We start from the raw sequence: 23,074 nt of genomic DNA, 5'->3' as shown, positions 1-23,074 counted from the left end.
TGGGGCGATCGATAGGAGGAGGTGGTCGTAGGAAGGGAGGTGGGGATCGAACGAGGTCGAACCATCACGACGTTCGATCCCCCTTTAATAGTAGAGATATGGTTCGTCGGTCTAGATAGTTGCTTCCATCTCTCAACCAAGTTCTGTGAATTTTGAATTTTGATGATATAAACATGCATCCCCGTTTTGGTTGCAGTCTTAGTTGGTTTTCATTTCCAATTGTCCATGCTTCCAATTTAAATGAGCCATATTGTGATAGCACATTTGTATGCTTCCTACTAGTTGGGGTTTAAAACCGTACTTCATACTCTTGATTATTTCTCATGCATGTTGCGCACAGTCAATCCTATGTTTCTTGCCCGTCATGCTTCTTAAAAATGCTGCTATAATATGATTTTGAACATGCTTCCATACTTAGAGATGTTTGTATTAGCTGATTAATTGGCACTTTTGATTTCAGCTCATGGCTTTGTCATCATGAAGTAGCTTCATATAGATTGTCACTACTAGGGAAAAGGCTAGCAGCAGCACGGGTTATAGGTATATCAATAGCGCGGGGACAGGCGCTACTAATAAGGTGCTATAGCTAACCCGTAGCAGTAGCGCGTGCACACCCGCGCTACTGCCATACAAGTGTAGCAGCAGTGCGCTTCGTGGAAGCTCGCTACTGCTAATAGCTCTAGCGCGCTTTGCCTGGACGCGCTACTGCTACCGTGGCGCTGCTGCTAACTTTTCTCCACTCGCTACTGCTAATTTTAGTAGTTTTTTTTCTGCATATTTGTTTTGTATTTGAATAGGCTTTATACAAGATTCTTTAGCAAATACAAATGTCATCATGATACACATACAAATGGCTGCGAGACCATAAATATAATCATAGCATATACATACAAATAGTCTCATCATAATCATCATCCAATACAAAAGTGGTATCTCGTCATCATCTCGAAAATAGCGATACATGCAAGTCTCGAATACTTGCAACTACAACGTCATGCATCTTAACAATGGTATATGGGAGAAGAGCTATCACTATGAGTGAGAGCGGAACTATGCAGTACATGAGGCGGCGGTTACGAGTCCTCTCTCGCGCTAGCGTGAACCTCAAGTAACTAGCTAGCTTCTCCTTCTTGTCTGCTTTTGAAGCCTTTATGGCTGGCGCCCGAGTCCCCATTCACTTGCGCCTGGCACTCAGGCCACTCATTGTACACCCCAGGAACCTTCCCTTTGTACACGGCATAGCACCGCCATCTCGCCATCAAGAAACTAGGTACCTGTTAGAGATGCATGTTCATCAAGAGGATGTACAATCATACGCAACAAAATATATTAGAGCAACACGAAAAAGAAAGGGTTAATTAGCAACTAGATGCAACATACAGTACGCAAACTAATTAACTAGAGGTACGCAGGTCATCGTACCCAAACAAACAAAGTAGCGTTACGCAAGTTCGGCAGGGACCGTGGACATCACAAAGTTTCATTGCTACAAAAAGTATACAAGTTCAATCGACACATATCATCATCATCGGCATCGTAAATCACTAGAAGTTCCATCCTTCCATATCATCAAGGACGGACCCTAGCTTCTTGAACGGCGTGAGTTCTTGACGTTGCATGCCTATGAGAGTTCGGACGTCAGCTTGCGATATAGGGCCGTGGTGGAACATCCCCTTCTCATCGACAACTTCTTTCATGATGATCGTCGCAATGTCCCTTTGGATGCGAAAGAAGTCATCTCTAAGTTTATAATCCGCTTCTCCATGAGATTCTAGCCACTTGTGGATATGTTCATCATTTCTGCTTGTCATGCGAAGCTTTTGGTGATCCATGTTGAACTCAATCATGAGATGGAGGATGTAGAATCCATCCTTCTTGCTTGGTTTTGGGACATGGATGCAGCTGAAGTTAGTTTTATGCGCGAAACTCATCTTCTTGTTCCTTTGTTTCCTGGTCTGCATGTGGCCACCTCTAATGCTGAAGCCTTGGAGAGCATCATCTAGAATATTCATTATGTGGGTGTAGTCCTTCTTATCGTAGTCTCTGGAAGGGTCGAAATACACGGCGTGGGAGACTCGTGGGTAAAGAACGATAAGGACGGCGCGCCCGTTGCTGCGGGGAAAAGACACCTCAAATTATTCTCCATATGAGCGAGAAGGAATGATTGAAATGTACGAAAGGGTTGTCCGGAACTGACTTACTTTGGATGATAAGGCAGGAAGACAATTTCCTAGTCCTTATTCTGTACCATGAAGTTTTGGAGGTAGTCCCTAGCAGTTTCACGCTCAAAGTCGCCGAGACTCAAGAAAGACTCGTGCATGTAGTACGGATCCGCCACACAGATTTGTGAGACTTCTTCTCTCTTCATGACGGAGCTCATATGTAGCGCAAAAAGGCGGATGATTGTAAAATCGAGCCGCCTTGTTAGAAACATCTCAAAGATATGGTCAAACCGCAGGAAGAACACCTCCGCGGGCCGTGTGTCGACGTAGCAGTTCCTCTCAGGCACACGAGCCGCGTATGTCGGATATCCTGGATTCTTCGAGGCTAGTAGGCTTTTCAAAGTCGACGGCACATGGTCGTGCAGTCTCCTGAGATCCCCTGATAGTGCCTCCAGCAGTTTCGACGGTAGCATCGACTCGCCCGTGAGATGGAACATGGCCGCACCTTTCACGGGTACACGCTCTTCAGAATCCATCATCTTGCTGCTATGTGCTCTGGCTTGTTTGGAGGCAGCTATCTTCCCCGATCTCTTCCTCTCCTTTTTCTTGGGCACACCTTCCAGACCCTTCCTTAACCCCTGCCCCAGTGTTCCCAGGCTAAGCACTGTACGACCCTCGGCTAGTTGAGCCTGTGTTGAGGCGGCATCTTCAGGCGTGTCCTGTGAGGATTTCATGAAGAGAGACTTTTTGCAATCCCTGCTACGACCTTCCTGCTCGGGCAGATCATCCATGTCCTCATTAGCATGCTGATAGCCCGATTCGTCATATGGTTGACTCATCATATCTATGTCACAGTCATACGCGTTTGTATTGAGGAAACCCATTGGGTCGACCTCCGTCTCATCATCCATTATATGTTCTACAGGACCGATTACATCAGCCAGTACTATTGCACCCCCTTCATCACGTCGTCCGCCGCTCTCACCCGACACTACAGGAGCTGGTAATTGCGTAGGCGGGGTGGTGGTCTCCGCACATGGTTGTTGATGTGTGGTTATTGGTGTGCTCTCGGCCGGCTCCAGACGAATAAGATTCTTCGGCCATAGCAGCACCCAACCCTTGCAGCTTCCAATCCGCAGCGGGGTCTCGTCGTCCTCTCCCACAGGCTATACTGGAGGAGGCAAATGCTCGTGCCCCGATTTTACACTGGACAAGTTAACTCTGAAGTGCCCAGCGGGGATCGGGTGGTTGTGGAACGTGGGTTGCAAGGGGTTCATTATCATCCCCTTTCCCACGTCCACCTTCTGGCCTTTGATCAAGTAGAGTATGGTGCACAGGGTTTCTTCGGCCTGCAAACACATGTCTGTGGCGTAAAACATCCGAAAGGCAACGAAAATGGAATATTCTATGTTGGTGCGACATGTAATTACCGTGATGGCGTCGAGCTCAGCCAAAGACGAAGGCCCACCTAGCGCGCCAGAGACTGAGGATGGGCTGCTATGAGCGGGAGCGACTGCGAGAGGAGGCCTGGTTGCGTGAGCAAGTGATGGTGCGGTGTTGTTGTTGTTCACGGAGTTGCTCCCGACGAAACTGGGCAACAGGAAATCATGTACCGTCTTGTCTGGATTTTCCTTCGTCCAGTTGATGATAGCTGGAACCAAGTTAGTAGCGAAATCATTTATGCAGGCAGTTACAGATGCATTGACTGCCTGCAGTAGCAACTCATGTTTCTCCTCGGCTGTTTTTTTCGCGTCCTGAGCTGCTTTTTTCTCGACCGCAAGCTTCACCTTCTCGTCGATGTCCGCCTGACTAAACTTCTTTTTCTGCTTCTTGGCCTCTGGGCCCTCGTTGTAAAACACCTTCCACATGGCGCCGTCTCCAGCACCATGCACACGACCATATTGCGGCCGCTGGCCCAAAGGGAGTCCCTTAAGTTTGTTCAAGGCCCGGTTGAGAGGGTGTCCCACTTGGGCCTCATAGGAGAAGTAGGGCTTTCGGCTGCAAGCTGGTGTTGCTTCTCCTGCAGAAGGAGCGTGAACCGTTTAGGAATGTGTAGTCGACTAGATCTGGAGCTAAATGTAAGGTGGTAAAAGAATAATTACCAGTAGTCTAATCAATTTCCTCATGATCTAGTCCATGTAAAAAAAACCTTCTTTTCCTTGTCCAACTTGTAGCGGGCCCTGATGAAGTCACGCTCCAAGGGGTTGGTGAACTTGGTGAAGGGGTCTGGAATACCCGCGGCTTCACGTTCCGCGTCCTCCTTATCCCATATGGGCCTTTTACCGAGGTAGCCACGGTTTTCGAGGCGATGCTTCCCCGTGTTCCTTTGCTGAAGGCTCTTGAATTTCGCAGCCTTAGACTTGGCTGGCTCGGTAGCGCAAGTGTCCTTGAACTTTTCGAACTCCTCTACCGTAAGTGTCGGATTTTCCTCCAGAATCTTGGACAGGGGTTCCCCAGCCTCAATAGCTCGTTTCACCCTCCCTTTCCAGGAGGCCAAATCATTGCTGAACATGCCCATGGCGTGATTGCTAATCTTTTACATCTTCGGATCATCCCACGGTTCTTCTATGTTATCATCCCGGTCGGGGAACTTGAATCTCTTGTGCAACTTCATCAGGAGCAACTGCGTCAAATGTTCTTTACTCCTTAAGTCATCGTCGTTGATGCTCGCGCATTCCCGTACGATGCATCCTACTTGGTTCCCATAGCACTTGCGAGGTTCTTCCGGCTCTAATGGCTCAAACTTGCCAGGTGCCATCTTTGTGATCACCAGTCGTCCAATCCCTAGTTTGTTAGGTTTTCGTATCCTCAGCTTCTTCTGCTTCTTCTTTTCGGTAGCGGCATCGGCGCCGGTACCTTCCCCGCCGGTCTCGGCGCCGCCATCGGCGCCGGCGCCGTCGGTGTCGATGTCGGCGTCAGTACCATCATCGAGGCCGACCTGCAAACCTTGACTTTGCATTTTCTTAGCAGTCAAATAGTCAAGGTACTCTTGTTCACCCTCATAATCCATCTCGTCTGCATCTAGGTCAGAAAGCCCAGTTTCTTCGTTGTTCGACATGTTTCCTATGATTAAGTCTCCTCGTTTAATTCTAAAACTATGAAAAAATGAGAAATGACATAAAAAAGAAATCTATGTTTGCCGGAATGTCGTTTCCGAGCACTCGATATGCGTACTATCTAGCACAAATCATGCCAAAATTCACGAAAAATTTCGGCATGACCTTTGCTAAAAAATGGACATATCGAGCGCCTGAAATTCACCGGAACGGAAATGAATCAACAGTCCGGCGTAACATAGGCCACTCGGATCATTTACCCTGCACATAATCATCATGTCCAAATGACATGTCCAAATTTCCAAATATGACATGTCCAAAACATCACATGTCCACATATATAACCTAATTAACCATCTGCCCTAACTAAAACCTAACTAAATTAACCAAAAAACCTAGCTACCAGAGAGAGGAGGAGAGGTGGGGGGCTTACAGAGGGTGCAGACCCGACGACGGCCGACGTTGGGAGGGGTCGGGGTCGGGGTTGAGCGCCGGGGCCGGAGCCGGGGTCGGGGTCGGGGTCGGGGCCGGGGTCGTGGGCGAGAGCCGGGGTCGGGGCCGGGGCCGTGGGCGAGCGCCGGGTTCGGGGTCGGGGGCCGGAGCCGGGGTCGGGGTCGGGGGCCGGAGCCGGGGCCGTGGGCGAGTGCCGGAGCCGGCGCCGGGGTCAGTCGGGGTCGGGGGCGAGCGCAGAGGCGCGGCGAGGGCTCCGGCGGCGCGACGGGGGAAGAGAGAGTGTGGGGATTTGGGGGAAAAGAGGCGAGATGAAGAGAGGAATGGGGATTTTCGGGGTTAAGTGGGCATAGTAGTAGCGCGTTTAGGCAAAACGCGCTATAGCTACTCGAGGTAGCTATAGCGGTTTCGTGTAGAAACCGCTACTGCTACCTTGACTAGCTGTAGCTCTTTTCTGAAAAACGCGCTGCTGCTATAACCAGTACCTATATAACAGTTTTCCCGTTTGTTCCTTCTATTTTCTTTTCCTTTATTTTCTCTCACTTTTTTCCGAGAGCAGTTAACTAAGGGAATTGAAGGCGGTATATATTGCATCATTTGACGGTTAAATATGTATACAAAATAGGAACATATATATTACATCATTGGACCCATGCATAATAATGGCTAAGTGTGTATACAAAATAGGAACATATATATTACATCATTTGACCGATAACATACGGTTCCTCAGCGTTGACGTTTTCGTTTTTGAGTCAGCTTCTTTCCCTTCTTGTTCATTGAAGAATAATTGAGCCCCTCATTGTGACTTTGCCTTTTCCATGGAGTATGATTTTTCTTAGGTAATGTAGTATTGATTCTTCCTTTGACGTATACTTCATCATCATCATCATCTTCCCTCACTGGGTTGCCGTACTGATCGTAGTCTTCCTCGTTGGTGACTCCATCCATTCCAATGATGTTCCTTTTGCCTCTCCTCACGACAACACGGCTGGGATTGCGCGGGTCGGTTATGAAGAAGCATTGTGTCACGTGCTTAGCGTGTACCCATGGCTCATTTTTTGCGATAGCGTTCATGGTAGCGCTCTTGGCGTCGGGTATAGTCATGGTAGTGAAAGTCCGGTTTTCTCTTTCGACATTCTTAGCCCATCTAACACGGAACATCATCGTGTTGCGCAGTCCAGAGTAGTCAAGCTCCCAGATCTCCTCGACCCTTCCGTAAAATCTTTCAGTTGCGCCGTTGTCGCTGCCGCCGGTCATGCATTCCATCGTCACCCCTGAGTTCTGATCATCATTGTCCATATCTTTGGCCTCCATGTAGAACGTGTATCCGTTGATATCGTATGCCTGATAGGTTAGGAGGTTGGGCGAGGGGCCATGTTCTAAGGCGTATATGAGCAATCTGTCCTTAGAGCCCTCCTCTGGGGGATTGGCAATAATATGCTCTTTGAACCAATGCAGGAAAGTGGAGTTGTGCTCTCTAGTAACTTCAGCGTCCGTCCTGCATACCCCCCGGTCACGATACTTCTTTGCGATAATTTCTTTGTGCAGTGCCACGAAAGGATCTACCTCGTCTAGGTGTTGTAGCACTACCAAGTTTGCTATGTCAAAGTCGCTGCGTCGATCTGAGTATGCCACGTGCAGTTCCCTACGACCGTTGGAGTGACCTTCTCCTTCGATCCTCCCATCGTGCATGTTAACGGGCAAACCAACACTAACATCAGGCGGCTGGTCTGCGCCATATAGAAAATTCTCGCAGAAAGAGATGCACTCTTGTGTCAGATAGCCCTGGACGATGCTTCCATCCGGGCGGGACATGTTACGAACGAATCCTTTGATGATCCCATTCATCCTCTCAAACGGCATCATGTTGTGCAGAAATGACGGCCCCAAGTCTATTATGTCGTCCACAATATGGACACACAGATGCACCATCACGTCAAAGAACGCGGGCGGGAAGTACATCTCAAGTTCATTCAGTATCACAACAATCTCTTCCTGTAGCCTTCGGAGCTGTTTCAGACTGATCGACTTTCGAGAGATGACGTCGAAAAAGTTGCAGAGACCAATAAGCGTGTCACGGACGTGCTTGTCCATTATCCCTCTAAGGGTAACAGGTAGTATCTGCGTCATCATCACATGACAGTCATGGAACTTCATCCCGCTGAACCTTTTCTTGTCCGTGTCTAGATATCTGCTTATCTTGCCACAATAACCGGAACTAACTTTGACTCCGGTAAGGCACTTAAAGAATTGATCGATCTCAGCCTGACTTAAGGTGAAGCAAGAAGGGGGGCAATAATCCTCTTTCTTTATTTTCTTGCCCTTCTTCTCCCGCGCCTCTGTCTCCGTATCTGTCTCGTCTGACTATTTACGGGGCGGCATGTGCAGATCTTCCCTGATTTTCAAATCTTGCAAGTCTTTTCTTGCCTTCGGCCCATCCTTGGTCTTATCCGGCATGTTCATCAGTGTCGTGAGCAAACTCTCAAGGACATTCTTACAGATGTGCATTTGATCAAGGCAATGAGGTGTATCGAGTTTGTGCCAGTACTCCAAGTCCCAGAACACAGACCTCGTCTTCCATACCTTCAGCAGCGGCTCCGGCGCCTTTTTCATCGTCTTTCCCGGCGCGGGGCACTCCTTCCAGTTTTTCAACAGCTCATCAATTTCGGCACCGCTCCGCTTACGTGGAGGTCCTCGATGCTCAGCGTGACCATTGAATAGATCTCCACGGTTTCTCCATGGGTCGTCCTGTTCGAGCCATCTTCGATGCCCCATGTACACGATTTTCGCAGACCCGCCATCTTTCCTTGACGTTAGCTGCTGAGACGTCGTATCATCCATGCACCGCGTGCATCCGCAATATCCATGCACACCTGGCCTGCGACATATCCGTAACCGAGATAGTCGTGCACCATCGTGATCAACGCGGCTCTCATGTAAAAATACTCGCCTTTGCTGGCGTCCCATGTCTTGGCCGGTGTTTTCCATAAAGTGTCTAACTCCTCTTGAAGTAGCCCTAAATACAAATTAATATTATTTCCTGGTTGTTTCGGCCCTTGAATAAGCATGCTCATGTGAATGTACTTCGACTTCATGCCCAACCAAGGGGGAGGTTGTACATCCAGACAAACACGGGCCATGTACTATGGTTGGTGTTCTGGTTGCCAAACGGATTCATGCCATCGGTACACGCGCTGAGCACGATGTTCCTTGCATCACATTCAAAATACCGATAGAAGCTGTTCAACGCTCTCCACTGGCTTCCATCCTTGACGTGTCTCAGCTCCGGATCATCTCCATCGTCGGGCTAATTCCTGTCTGCATGCCAGCGCATTAGCTTTGCTTCCTTGGGATCTACGAAATACCGCTGGAGACGGGGAGTGATTGATACGTCTCCAACGTATCTATAATTTTTGATTGTTCCATGCTATTATATTATCTGTTTTGGATGTTTATGGGCTTTATTAAACACTTTTATTGAACTTATGCATAGGGGTTGGCACACGTTTTCGTCTTGACTCTCGGGTAGGAACTTTGGGGCACTCTTTGAAGTTCTTTGTGTTGGTTGAATAGATGAATCTGAGATTGCGTGATGCATATCGTATAATCATACCCACGGATACTTGAGGTGACATCGGAGTATCTAGGTGACATTAGGTTTTTGAAAGATTTGTGTCTTAAGGTGTTATTCTAGTACGAACTCTATGATAGATCGAACGGAAAGAATAGCTTCGTGTTATTTTACTACGGACTCTTGAATAGATCGATCAGAAAGGATAACTTTGAGGTGGTTTCGTACCCTACAATAATCTATTCGTTTGTTCTCTGCTATTAGTGACTTTGGAGTGACTCTTTGTTGCATGTTGAGGGATAGTTATATGATCCAATTATGTTATTATTGTTGAGAGAACTTGCACTAGTGAAAGTATGAACCCTAGGCGTTGTTTCAACAGATTGCAATACCATTTACGCTCACTTTTATCACTTGCTACCTTGCTGTTTTTATATTTTAAATTACAAAAACCTATATTTACCATCCATATTGCACTTGTATCAACATCTCTTCGCCGAACTAGTGCACCTATACAATTTACCATTGTACTAGCAAAAGGGCCCATGCGTTGCAACGGGATAATAAAATCGTGGTCTTCAAATCAGGTTTCAAATATTCGCACTCCATGCATATACCCGTATTTGAATATTTGCACCAACGGGCACGCACGCAGACGTAAGACACGTGCGTTCTAACATGCTCACAACGTTTGATGTTAGACTTGATCCTTGATGCGTGTATTATTTTTTTAAGTACATCCTTGATATGTGTATGAGAAGGAAAAGAAAAGGCCAGTCTAACAATGAATGAAAAACTTAAGGGCCCTGTGACGTACAAATAATTCGAAGGAACGCTTGTTTTTTCTTTTACGGGCAGCTTAAATACAAAAATGATATGTGAATTATCATTCTAAATGTCACTCGCGTAAGCTATCAATCCGAGCAGATTGAAAAAGATACATTCGAAAAAACTGACTTTCATGTTACTTCATATTCAGATGATAGTGGGCACTCGGAATATCAAGTGACAAATAGACAGAGCAGAAACATGAAATCACTCAGAAGAACTTTCCTAACAATGCACCAAAAGAACTGTTGCCTCTGTTACCTGCACAAAGGAGGCGTTCAGATACTGATGCAACACAAGAATATATAGCAAACAAAGGCAAACTGTTGTCTTACTTGCTGCTGGCCACCACTGCTCTCGTACATCCCAAAGTTCTTGGTTTCATCTAACCGATATGGTTACCCTGGTGGACATGTAAATAGGATAAATGATAAATTTCTAACCACTAATCATTGGCAGAATGCTAAGTACTCCCTCCGTTTCAAAATAGATGACCCAACTTTGTACTAACTTTGTACTAAAGTTAGTACAAAGTTGAGTCATCTATTTTCGAACGGAGGGAGTATTTCTCAGCTCAACCGCTCCACACTTTTGATCTTCTGATTACAACTAATGTTAACTAAACACTAAACGTTTTGAATAACTACTACTAATATAATCTCTCAGGTAAAGTTTTGCATAGACACAACCATCTGAAAAGAGTCCAAAGAGTTTAGGTATGTATTGAATCAGAACTATTTGGTCATATATGAAATCTCAAGAGCCTTTTGTTTATTTCAAACGCTTGAGACTGAAGCCCATTCAAAATATCACACATCTGCTTGTATTCTTTTTTATGTAACTTTATATAGAAGTGGTTTAAGTCACGGGAAGTTAATAGCCGAAAGTGATTCTAGATATCCCCCGTGGGTTTGCATAAGTAACCTCCTATCAGATCCGATAATGTATCAGGATCGGACCCCCTCTCTGCTGGTTGCCAATCTAAGGGTTTGCAAAGCATCGGAAGATTGAGTTTGATAGGGAGCAGATTTATGTTCAAATTGCACATAACATAACAAGAATTCTCTATATACCCTTGACCTTTCTTAAGAACCTAGTATAAAAAAACAGTAAGTCTATCTGTTTCACACCAATGTTTCTTCCAACGAAGGATCACTCCATTGCTATACCAAACTGAGGCTCTTTCTCTTTGCTCTACAGAATAACGAAAAGGGCTCTACGCCCCGCTTTATAAATAAAGCATCACACCACACAATCTTCCAAGGATGCTATACAGAATAAAGCATTACCTTACGAACAATTTTAGAGGAGGACACTGACCAACAAATATTGCAGTTAAAAATTTCAAGTTGTGACCGCTGGCACTCCCCGGCTTGGTTGTGATGGTTGTGCACAAGAGAAGACCAAATTACCTGTAGTAGATCGGACAGATCATGTGAAATATTTTCTTCTTTCTCGAGCCAGAGTGGTTTCGGGGGGCTGGTTTTAAGCTTTCCAATACTCCTTTTATCTCCTCTTTGTACTACACACACATGAATCAAGAAATCAAAATCAATTGAAATTGGAGGAAGCAATGATATTGGTACGTAAAATAATGACCGTTTATGTGCCTTAGATTGAAAAACAACATAAAGCCTTGAGTAGCCCATATGTTCGAATATTATGGAAAGAGGCACCCTCATGCTTGCATTACCTCATAGTGTTGTTTTTATACTCATTCAGAAAGTTGGCTGGAATAACTGTCCAAAAAGATCCAAATTTCTCCTGAAACATAATGGAAACACTGCTGGCACCCTGATCTTTACTGGAAAAAAAATTCTGAAACAACATTTTAATAGGGTCACCTCCATCATTTCCTAACGGATATATGGGCAGCTCATCCGCTTAAAATGTATAGGAATTCTAGAGAACAAAGCAAGTATCTATACCTGAAGGTGTGTATGAAACTAAGAAATTCTTCAAGTTCGTGTATTTGGAGATGGTTGTTGGTATGTTAGACTGTCAGGCCATCCAAGTTCATCAGCTTCAGAACCCCCTTTTGAGTCACATCTGCAAGTGTTGGATGCCATGATGAAAGCAGTCACATTCCATGGAACATGCCAGCGGAAAATTGTGTTGGACGGTGCTCATCAAAGATGACGACGAAGCAGCAACGCCGCCGACCCTCGATCATCTTCTTGCATAGTCACGAACAACCATGACTCTGCCCATGATGAATAATTGTTTTTTGACGTGAAGTCAACAATGAAAAGTTGGGACTGCAGGAACCATGCTGAATCCATTTTCAAGTGTCTTCTATAATATACAGGCACCAATTTAGCTGCAAAGTTCTCAAATAGACATTTACAAGAAATATGGTAAACATATTATTAATATATCAAGCTGAAAACATAACTTCATATGGAATAGAAAGTTTCCGGAAAATACTGATCCATTGACTATTTGCTGAATGTGCACTAAATCATAATGCATATTCAAGTGTTGATAAAATACAATATTCAAGTGTAGATAACGTCAGTACATATTTTGATTTACTGAGAGCTTAAGGCAAGTGGCATTCTTTTAAAACTAAAAATATTAATACCATGCCATTTTAGATGCAGTAGTTTTATGCATCGGTACCAACACTCCAGAACAAAACAAAACACAATCTGTTTTAGAAACAAAACTACAGAACACCCCAGGTAGTAAAATAAGTTGGCTAAGTAAATGTGAAATAAATAAGTAAATGAGGAATAAAAAGACAACAATTTTCGACATACTTGACATCGACAGCACTACGAAATGTCACCTCACTGTCACCATTGCCTATTGTCTTACTGGAACCGTCGAGCTCGGAGCATAGACGGATGGGGACGTCGACCGGGGAGACTCACGGTGGCCGTTGGGACCATGCTGGCGGCGGCGGCGCATCCCGTAACTCTAGAGAGGGACGGGGTATCGAGAGCGAGCGAGACGGGATTTTGGAATTAGGCATTGACGACATTAATAGATGGCTTCTAAATATCATGATAGAGACGGAGATAGAGATAATTGAGAAAGAGGCGTCCCCAGTAGCTAGCTCAACCAATGTCGAACCCTGTCGTCGCTTGTTGATGCCTCAAACACCTGCAACATGTAGCAGAAAAATCTGAGAAGGAAGCGCAGCAGCAGCTCCACCGATGCAAGTGTTGGCTACCGTCGCCGGGGGGGTGCAAGGGTGGGATGCAACAGAGCACGGATCAATTAACACATAAACTGTACCAAAAAATGAGCTCAAACAGTAGCAAGTTGGTGAGCACGGGAGGCACATGGACCTCAAAGAGTACCATTTTTTTTTTCATCTTTCAGTAGCAGCTCCCTAATTCAAGATTGAACAATTCAACTAACAACTGCAGTTCAGTCAGGCATCAATTCAACTTACAAATTTATGGTTAACCTTGCTGTTCACTTCAAGGAACAATCAACACATAACAGTATAAACAAAATTGACTCAAACAGTAGCCAATTGAGCCCAAACAGCGGTAAAATGCCTCAGTGGCCACGAACAAGAGCAGAGTGAGGAGGGGGCGAAATCACCTGAAGACAGAAAGGAGGAAGCTCCATGGGTGTTGCGTCCCGAGCTGCAGCAAGGCAAGGTCGGCCCCTCCTTCCTCAAACATCCAATCCTTGCCCTGCACATCTCCCATGGAGGATCAAACCAGATATTAGAGAGAGGGGGGGGGGGGGGGGGGGGGGGGGGGGGGGAGATAGGGGAGGGTATGAACTCACCCCATGGCCACCGGGAGGAGGAGCATCATCCTAGAGAAGGAGCTGCGTGTGGGGGCGTGGTGGGCGTCGGAGAGGAGCCGCCAGAGGCGCCGGAGCCATGCCAGTATGGAGGCGCCCGAAACCCTAGCCATGGTGAGGGGGCCTCGCCGCCGCCGCCCCCATGCGTCTCCTAGACTTGGGAGGGGAGGAAGGTTGCCGGGGAGGTCGAGGCTCGAGGGAGAGGGAGGAGTTGGAGAGATGGAGACCGCTACTCCCGGCGTGGAATTTGGCCGCGGACTCCACGAGGAAGGCGGCGCCGCCGCCGGCGGGGGTGCGCCCGCTCTTGCGTGCGGATGATGAAGGGTGATGCGTTTTTTGAAGGACTGCGGGGTGAATATACAAAACTATAGGGAGTTTAATGCAAAATCGAAACATTTTTCAAGATTCACTAAAATAGGGACTGCGGGTTCAGTTATCAAAAACTACACGGGTTTTTCTGTAAAAACTCAGCGACGGTGAACCCGACAGCTCAATCCGTGCTTTATTATTACTTAGCAAAAATGTCCGTGCGTTGCATCGGGAAAAAAAATCATCACACCCCGTAACCATAGCCAATTACACGAATAATTTTTTGACTCATGACCCACATGAACTAATCTCAACATGAAGAATTATGCTTTCGGCCGAACCATCTTTGCAAAATGGCTAACAAATGTTTGCATTGTTTGGTTTGCGGGTTTGTTAGTTTTATTACCACATCCACTGTAGCAGGTGTACTTATTGTCCACTGTTAATGCAAGGCATATGTAGTCTGAGAAACATAAGGACCCGGAATCTATTGGGTTAAAAAAAATAAAAAATAAACATTGTGACCAGCTTATTAACCAAGAACCCAAAAATGGATAATTAATTTCCTAAAGTTAGGACATTTTCTTGTGGATCTGTAACAATCTTCCCAAAATCTAGAACAATTCTATCCTAAACCCAAAACTTTTTTTTCTTAAACCTAGTACATTGTCCGGCTTAATAAAAACATGTCTTTTCTTAATAGAGAAATGTTCTTAAAAATGTCATATTTTTGGGGGGTTCAAAAAATGTCATCTAATGAAAAGAGTCGGTGCATTGCAACGGGGCAAACATCTCACTTTCTCCTAATTATTCTTTGTAGAGGTTCGTGTTGCCTGGGGTTGTGGATTAAGGCATCTTATGTTCCTAGTCATAGATGTATACTGAATGATGGACATATTCAGGTGTTGTAAGAAATGTTTAAATTTTGAATTAATCAGTGGTCAGTAATTGTGGCTACCGGGTAGTAACCACGAAAATAACATAGACCCCCCAAGATCCATGCCCTCTATTTTAACACGGCACCCCACCAGTGTTGCCACTTAACCTTCATCCAAGTCTACTTTATGGTGTAGTCCAAAGTGAGCAATGAAGCGCAGTCCAAAGTGAGCAATGAAGCGAAAACAGTGTCACTGTGAATAGCACTTGTTTATGGAATCAACAGCTAGCTAGTGGTTGTAGTTCAATATTGTAAATCAGTATGTTATTGAAAAGGTCGTTCAGTCTCACTGGAACTGGAATATTATCAAGGATTAGTCTCTATGTCTACTAAATTTACAGCCCCGCAAACTACAAGAAAAATGAGGCATTCTAGTGAGCATGCATCTAATTAGATTAGTATCGGATGTAATGTAATACTGGAGGGGGCACATTCCCCTCACCTTGACCAACCTGATTATTTTCTTTATTGGTAGGATTTCTCTTAAACCTTATAGCTTATTTAAATTACTTCAGTATAAATTAGGTGTTAGGCCTACCACATAAAGTTAACCTAAAGGCTACAGCAAAAATCCAGAATCAAGCAATGATGAACCTGGCAATAAAGCTAGAACCACCTGTCCTGAAACAGATCTCAATAGGCAAAATAACTAACTTATGGTGTACACAAGATTTTATCAGATCAAACAACTTAGGTGGTAAGCAGAGTTGTTAATCCAAATTTCCAGAATTTTACATGATTGAATGCTGTTGTATAGACTAACCATGACTTAAATAAAGCTACTCGGTGTAAAACGAACCTTATCAAGCGTTGGAGAGAGAGAGATCTCATCCCTGCGCCTCTACCACGGCTCGTCAAGATGAGCTGCTTGAGATCAGACACAGCTATAAAAGAATAGGGCAACAACACATAGTAAGTTTCCTCTGCACTCATATTTTTAATATATAACAACACCCATGATGGAGTCTTCGAATCGCAATAATGGAGCGTCACAACACCCATGATGAATTCCCAACATTCCGGTGAAACCATCTAGCCCGGGCACCTTTTCAGGATGCATATCAAATACGGCCTATTTTATTTCCTCTTCGGTGAAGGGCGCTCTAGTTCCAGCAGCTTACAAGGTTGAAAACCAAGAGCGTCAAAATTCAATGTAGCGGTCTTCTTCAGAGAGGGCCTGCAACATGGCATTGGGTGCAGCCTCACACCACGGTTGGTTATACAGGAATCAATTAAGCCTGACAAGAATTGTGTTGAATTGTTCATTTCTCCATGTGTATCAGACCCCTGTTGAGATTACCATTGTTCTTATCCTTAGCTGCAGCAATCATATTGAAATCGCCAAGAACAAGAGCGGGCCAGGGCAGTTAATCCCAATTTGCTGCAGGTCAGCAAGAAAGTCCATCTTGTCAGAGAAAAATTGGGGGCCATAGACGTTAACCATCTGCCAAACTAACCCGTTTGCTCTGCTTTCACATATAGCAGAGTTGAAAATTTTGGAACATTGGATAGAGGAAACCACAACGTAATCTGCCCAGGCTATTAGCAACCCTCCACTTGCTCCATCAGATGGGGAATAGGCAAATCCCGAGAAAGAAGCACCACAAATCTCCTTCACCAAATTAAGATCAAACACGGACATTTTGGTTTCTTGCAAACAGATCATACACACATCATTATGACTAACAAACACACTGACAGCCGCTCTTCTCGCCGGGGAGTTAAGCCCCCTGACATTCCACACAAGGAAATTGCCACTAATAAAAGAAACACAAACGACATGGGTACAGGCTGAGACAAACAGTGAACTGAGACTCAGGCGATTGTATTCTTCAGAATCTTCTTACCCCCAATGGCATGAGTTGAAAGCTGTGTCAGGGCGTCGATCTGGGAGATGGAGAGGGGATCTTGAAGCAGTCAGCATAGCAGGAGAGGAGATCCGCGGGGTTGGCGACCGGCTCCTCAAATTGGACTCCAATGCGGCGGCACATGAGCCGCTTTGCCTGAGTGAGCGACTGAGAGAACATTTTACTACCCACGAAATCCATAGGAAGAAACGATCGAGAGAGGATCTAGTAAAACGACGACTCACATCTCTTGACGGAATTAACAGTCCAGATTGGACCAAAGAAGAACAAGCGATGGATTCTGGGGAGCTAAGACCTGCGGATGTAGATGACGTCTGGTAGATTGGCCCGGTGCCTTCTTCGAAGTTGCAGGAGCAGCGCCATCTCCGCCTAGACCCGTGTCCAGAAAGGATGACCTCGAAGTGCAGCCACAAGCCCAGGACGAGCCGCAGGGCAGGATACGGGGGCTGACGGGGAGGGGCAGGGAGGAGGCCGAAGGGCTGGAAGGAGGAGGCAGGGCGGCGAAACCGGATGGAGGAGAGGGCGGGGCGGGAGCGGTGGGGAGGTGCGCGAGGTTTCGAGAGGATGGCGAGAGAAGAGATTAATCCAGAGAAGAAGACCGGCCGCTGCCACCGGCGCCATGTCCATACGGATTGAGCAGAGTAGGCATCGAAGAAACTGTGGGCCAAGGCCCAACTGGATCGCAGCCCAGCTAAGCGATCAAGAAAGAAGGTAGCGGTCAATCGAAGAGACAAAATTTAGTACCACCTCGAATATGTTTTAAATTCAAACTGAAAGCGTAAAATCACCGGAAAAAGCGTATTGTGACGGTGAACCCGACAAAGTCAATCCGTGCTTTACTATTACTAGTACAAATGCCCGTGCGTTGCACCGGGCAAAAAATAAAATATAACAATGTATTATTGTTTTAAATCCAATTATTGCAAACGTTTTCATCCAATTTGCAACATTTTTAAAATCTGAAGATACACTATGAAAGGATATAAAGGAGCATGCACAACATGCGAACAGCTGTGCGAGAAGATGCAGCAAGAAGAAAAGGATGGATCTGAATCTGATATGTCGCACCGTGTAGCCAGTCTCAGAAAATCTAGATAGGTGCCTTCCTAACTAAATACGACTTAGAAAAAGAAGATTCGCTAATGGAGGAAAAAAAACATCACTGTCTTGCGTGCTTGCATATTTGGTTCGTTGGATCCAGGTGCTGCTCTTAAAAGTGAGGATTTGCAAGCATTTAAGACCTTCTGCTCTCTGTGCCACATTTTAAAGATATACATAACCTTGTGAACCCTTCTAGATGTTAGATAGATACTACTCCCTCCGTTCCTAAATATTTGTCTTTCTAGAGATTTCAACAAGTGACTACGTACGGATCAAAACGAGTGAATCTACACTCTAAAATATGTCTATATACATCCGTATGTGATAGTCCATTTGAAATCTCTAAAAAGACTAATATTTAGAAACAGAGGGAGTACAACCTAACAAATATTCATCGATCAATTGCAGTAGTTGATGTCTAGTATCATTTGTTTGAGTTAATCAATGAATTATATGTATCAATATTTAAAATGCTGCTTTGAACGTATCAGCATACCATGGAGACAGAGAAAAAATGACTTTACATCATTCCACTTATACGCCCTTGTTCCGATGTTGATTTGACACCAACCTCTCTAGTAGACAGAGAATCCCTGTAAATAACAGCCTCTCGAGTCTCAAAGTACATACACATAAAATCTTTCTCGAGTAATTTTATTGTTTCCATAATCAATCATGAACCTACTGTATCAACATGAACAGTCAATAGATATTAGTAGTGTAGACAGAAATACATATCACGTACTCTTGCCATCTCATCACATACTCTTGATATCTCTCGCACACATGATGATCACATATTGTTGCTTCTGATTGCTTCTCCCTCAAACAAATACATCTATACGAATTGGGCTGCATATAATTAGGAGAATGTTATGGACCTCAAGGTGGGTGCAGGAATTTATCAGCTCAATCTACCTTCCATCACTGAAAAGACAGAAGAAAAAATTGCTTAGTTGTGAATTTCTTCAAGCATCTAATAAATAATTCAGACTAAAACTTGAGAACACGACATCATGTAATCAACTCGTACAGGGGACCAAGTTGAAAATCGTGGATCAGGAATATAGTAGTAAGGGGACCAAGATGACATTTGTGGATCAGGAATATAGTAGTAAGGGTGATCTGTTGGATATTCCTTGCATGTTCATCATATCCCCCTACAGTCGTACCTTTTTTTGCGTGGACGGTCTATAAGAAAAGACCCATCCGTGGCCCAGTAGGGCAGCGAAGACCGGGCGAGGCACAAGGAATTTTTTGCCGTACGATCCCGCAGCCGTAGCTTCAAAAGAATGTATTGTCTGCAGGAGATTGTTACTCGCGCTCACTCCAATTCTGGTGGCAATTCCGTGAATCAAATCTATGCCCCCTTTCATAGCAATGAGCTCTAGAACCTTAACCATCTAAGGGAAGATAATTTTTCATCAAAGTTATGAACATACCCAATTTGAATGTACCTCATCAAATGAAAGGTGCATAGACGTTTAACAGACTCAAGGTATGAAGAATCATAGAATTCAGAAGATGGCTATGCATACTATGTAGTAATGTCGCATGTCTTCAGAAACCTCTATCTACTTTTCAGTAGGAAAATTAGCTACTTTCCAGACTTATGTGCTCGACTTGATAACTTATAAACACTCTCGGTCATTAATCTATTTCGCAGACTTCAGCACAATACCTGTATAAAATTTATAGAAATTCTGTTCAAAAAATGTTAAGCTAAGTCGGCAATGCATATGTTACCCATCTTATTCTTCGACCAAAAGGAAGTAACAAACTCCTATAAGTATAGATGAAAAGTATGTTATGAGCACCATAAAGACAAAAATTATCAAAGGGAAGCGTAGTTTTGCACAAGTTACCATTCATGCACCTTAAAGATAAAAAATAGAGCTAATAAAGGATTGAGTCGGTAATATCACCATCATCTCAAGGTTCTTCCACTATCTTCGTCCTTCCCACCTACTCACGAGCAAACCCACTGCCCCACCCAAATCCATGTCATGTCTTCATCGACCTCACAACCAAAGTACAAATCATCAAAAATTGAATCACCACTCTGGCTGGATGCTATAAATCTCGTTTTCCCTTTCAACTGAGCTCTACAATGTTGAAATTTCTAAATCCACGTGCTTTCCTTTTTCTGCGTTTCCACTGTCTTCGTGAAAGTGAAACTAACTTACTGAAACCGGACATGTCCTCCACAAACCCAAGGAAGCTCTAAGTATGCTAGTGACCTGTTTATCATTCAGCTTCTTAGAGTAACTTTGCCCTTCAACAATGTTGCACGCCTGCGGTCAATTTGTAGAATACACTGAACATCCGATGTCTAATTAAAATATGAGCATCCAATGTCTAATTTGTAGTAAACAGCGAGCATGGATACAATGCCTACGTAGGCAAATATACAGGCCGTGAATCACTTCTAGACTGCAGGTGCCAAGTAGTACTGCAGATTGTAGTTGTATCTTTGCATGAAGTACTGAACAACCGACATTCTGTTCCTCTCTCATCAACACGAAATCTAACAACAAAGAAAATGATAGAATAAAAATGAAATTAGAAAGAGAATAATAATCATGAATTGATAATAAAAGGGACTATGTGGTATGACATTCGTAACAAAAATGTGAACATGAGCAGGGATAGATCTTTGCAATGTTACAGAAATCAAATGCATGGGACTTAAAAGAATGTTCTACACAAATTATTTATCTAATTGATTCCAATGTCACACCAACATCAATGAGACAATGAAGAAGAACAAGCCAAAAATCTATAGGCAAATCTTTCTAATGTTCCACAACACTGATTAGTCGCCCCAGAACATAGTGATAATTCTGAACAAACCAAACAACACCCAAATCAAAGCATGAGATGCAAGGAAGAGAGATAAATGTCACCCATCCTAGCAGGTCACCACATCGTGAAGCTTGATGCAAATCTAAAAGTAGAGACTCCAATTCCTCTTAATCCCCGAGGCTGACACTACCAGTCCACATCAAACGTCGCTGGTGTATTTGGTGCAGAGACTTATTCTGCTCTGCAGGACTGCCATCTACCGCTCAATCTAGCTCTATGCTGTGTGAGTTGGCGACCCCGGCCATCGCCTTGGCGGAGGCGGGCGCTCCTCTAGACCCCGCCCTGGCCGCTGCTTGGATGAGGTGTAGGAGTCTAAGCTAGTGCAGTGCAGGAACCAAGTCTCCACCTCCTTCTCGAGTCCCTTGACCATGCGACCGCGATGGCCGGCAGCCAGGGCAGCAATGTACCAGAGGTGTTGCGGGTGGAGACGCCGTGCTGGACGGTGTAGGCAGCGAGGCCGCTGGTTTACTCGTGGCCTCGCCTGATCCTACCTCACCATCTGTAGGTGCTCCGTTTGGAGATGGAAGGATCCATGGGAGGAGGGAGGGGCGTCGTGTAGGAACGATGCCACATCATCAGCGAGGCGGCCGCGGAACCCCAGCGACGGCCGAGAGCAGTTGGGCGGCGGGCACGGCGATGCGATGGGGTGCCGAGTGCGGGGTGGGGAAGATGTCAGCGGCCGCGGAACCCCGGCGACGGCCGAGAGCAGTTGGGCGGCGGGCACGACGATGCGATGGGGTGCCGAGTACGGGCTGGGGAAGATGCGGGTGTTTTTTTAGCGGGCAAGAGTCCCGGTGGATGCCGCGGCGGCCATGACGCACGTGCTCCACGTCCGAGCAGCGGCGAGCGGTGATGGCGGCAGCGGCGAGCGGTGATGGCGGCACCGGCGGCGTGCGGGCGGGGTGATGGCGGCGGCGGTGGCGTGACCTTAGCCCTCTTCTCAACCGGGGATGTTTGATTTAGGATCGCGGCTTCAATACAGATGAATAGAGGGGTTCAACGACAGAACGACCGCGGAGCAATAGTACCATCTCGGATGTAGAAAATAATATAGGTGAAAAAAACTGAAAGTGCAAATTCACGGAAAGAAAGCGTATTGTGACGGTGAACCCGACAAAGTCGATCCGTGCTTTATTATTAGGGAGAGATTATTACTAGCACAAATGCCCGTGCGTTGCAACGGGAGAAAAGTTTATATATATATATATATATTCAATTATGTGCAAAATACATCTATTGTTCATGAAAATTGTGCACGCAAAAAGATCCCTTGTGTTGCAATGGATATTATAAAAAAAATTGAGAGTTTCTGTTACTCAATAGTTTACCTCGTTGTGCACAATCCGCTTCTGCCTCCCTTGTCTTTACTTTGGTGTGAAACTGCTGGCATGCAATGCTGATTCTTAAAAAATAGAAAATGATACAATTTAGATATACATGTGACATTGTCCCATAAAGTTTTCACCATATTATCGATCAAGTGTATGCCACTTCCATATATTTGCACGAGCAATTGAGGGAAAAAAATCATTGGGTTTGGATCAAACTCTACTACCTTTACTTTCCAAGAAAAGAACTTCCTTTCAAAATTCAAATGCATAATTACCACTCACATGATGCTCAATGTGAGCAAATCTTTGTATAAATCTATGCAAAGCCAAATCACTAAAGTTACTCATCAGGATGCAACGATGCAATTTCAAAGCAGAAAATGAAATATAATTTTGTAGCACTTGCTTGACAAAAAATAATCGGCCGCCCCAACAGGTTTTTGGAGCTGTTATGAAACCGGGTCCCTTCTATGTCTTGCATATTACATAACCGGGGTCCTGCTATCTGCATATCTGTCTCTTGGTGAATAAATGGAACTGATATAGCAACATCCTTTTTAGGCCCTGATTATCCGCGTGCACATTATTGGCAGAAGTGTTCTAGCAAAAGAGCCCGTTTGTTGCAACGGTTATAAAATAAATATCAGAGTTCACGTGATATTTGAGAGTTTATCTGCTGTGGTGAAATACTGAGCTATATCTCTCAATCCGTTAGATTCTTCCTCGTCTTATCATGAATTCATATTTTATACTTGCCCACTTTGAATATAAGATGACCGGTTAGACAGTAAAGAGTTTACAATGTTTGGTGCTCTTTTGTTCATA

The 23,074-nt window shown here is 44.9% G+C and overlaps 1 long non-coding RNA gene across 6 annotated transcripts; it reads right to left on the bottom strand.

Annotated features, from left to right (window-relative positions):
• Positions 1-10,065: 10,065 nt before the first annotated feature.
• LOC109744676 (uncharacterized) lies at positions 10,066-20,733 on the bottom strand. 6 transcript variants are annotated; one of them, XR_012188505.1, is made up of 9 exons: positions 19,979-20,733; positions 19,226-19,456; positions 13,821-18,980; positions 13,629-13,723; positions 11,999-13,178; positions 11,764-11,888; positions 11,483-11,592; positions 10,406-10,473; positions 10,066-10,331 (listed from the first exon to the last, which is right to left on the bottom strand). It is a non-coding gene; the product is annotated as an uncharacterized lncRNA (long non-coding RNA). The 6 variants fall into 6 exon arrangements; XR_006666860.2 differs by lacking the exon at positions 19,979-20,733 and having other exon boundaries at positions 11,999-12,390; positions 12,833-13,178; positions 19,226-19,867; XR_012188507.1 differs by lacking the exon at positions 19,979-20,733 and having other exon boundaries at positions 11,999-12,390; positions 19,226-19,868.
• Between the last annotated feature and the right edge of the window lie 2,341 nt (positions 20,734-23,074).

The sequence above is a fragment of the Aegilops tauschii genome, chromosome 7, assembly GCF_002575655.3.
Source record: "Aegilops tauschii subsp. strangulata cultivar AL8/78 chromosome 7, Aet v6.0, whole genome shotgun sequence".
NCBI lineage: Eukaryota > Viridiplantae > Streptophyta > Magnoliopsida > Poales > Poaceae > Aegilops > Aegilops tauschii.
This window is presented reverse-complemented; position numbering and strand designations above follow the sequence as displayed.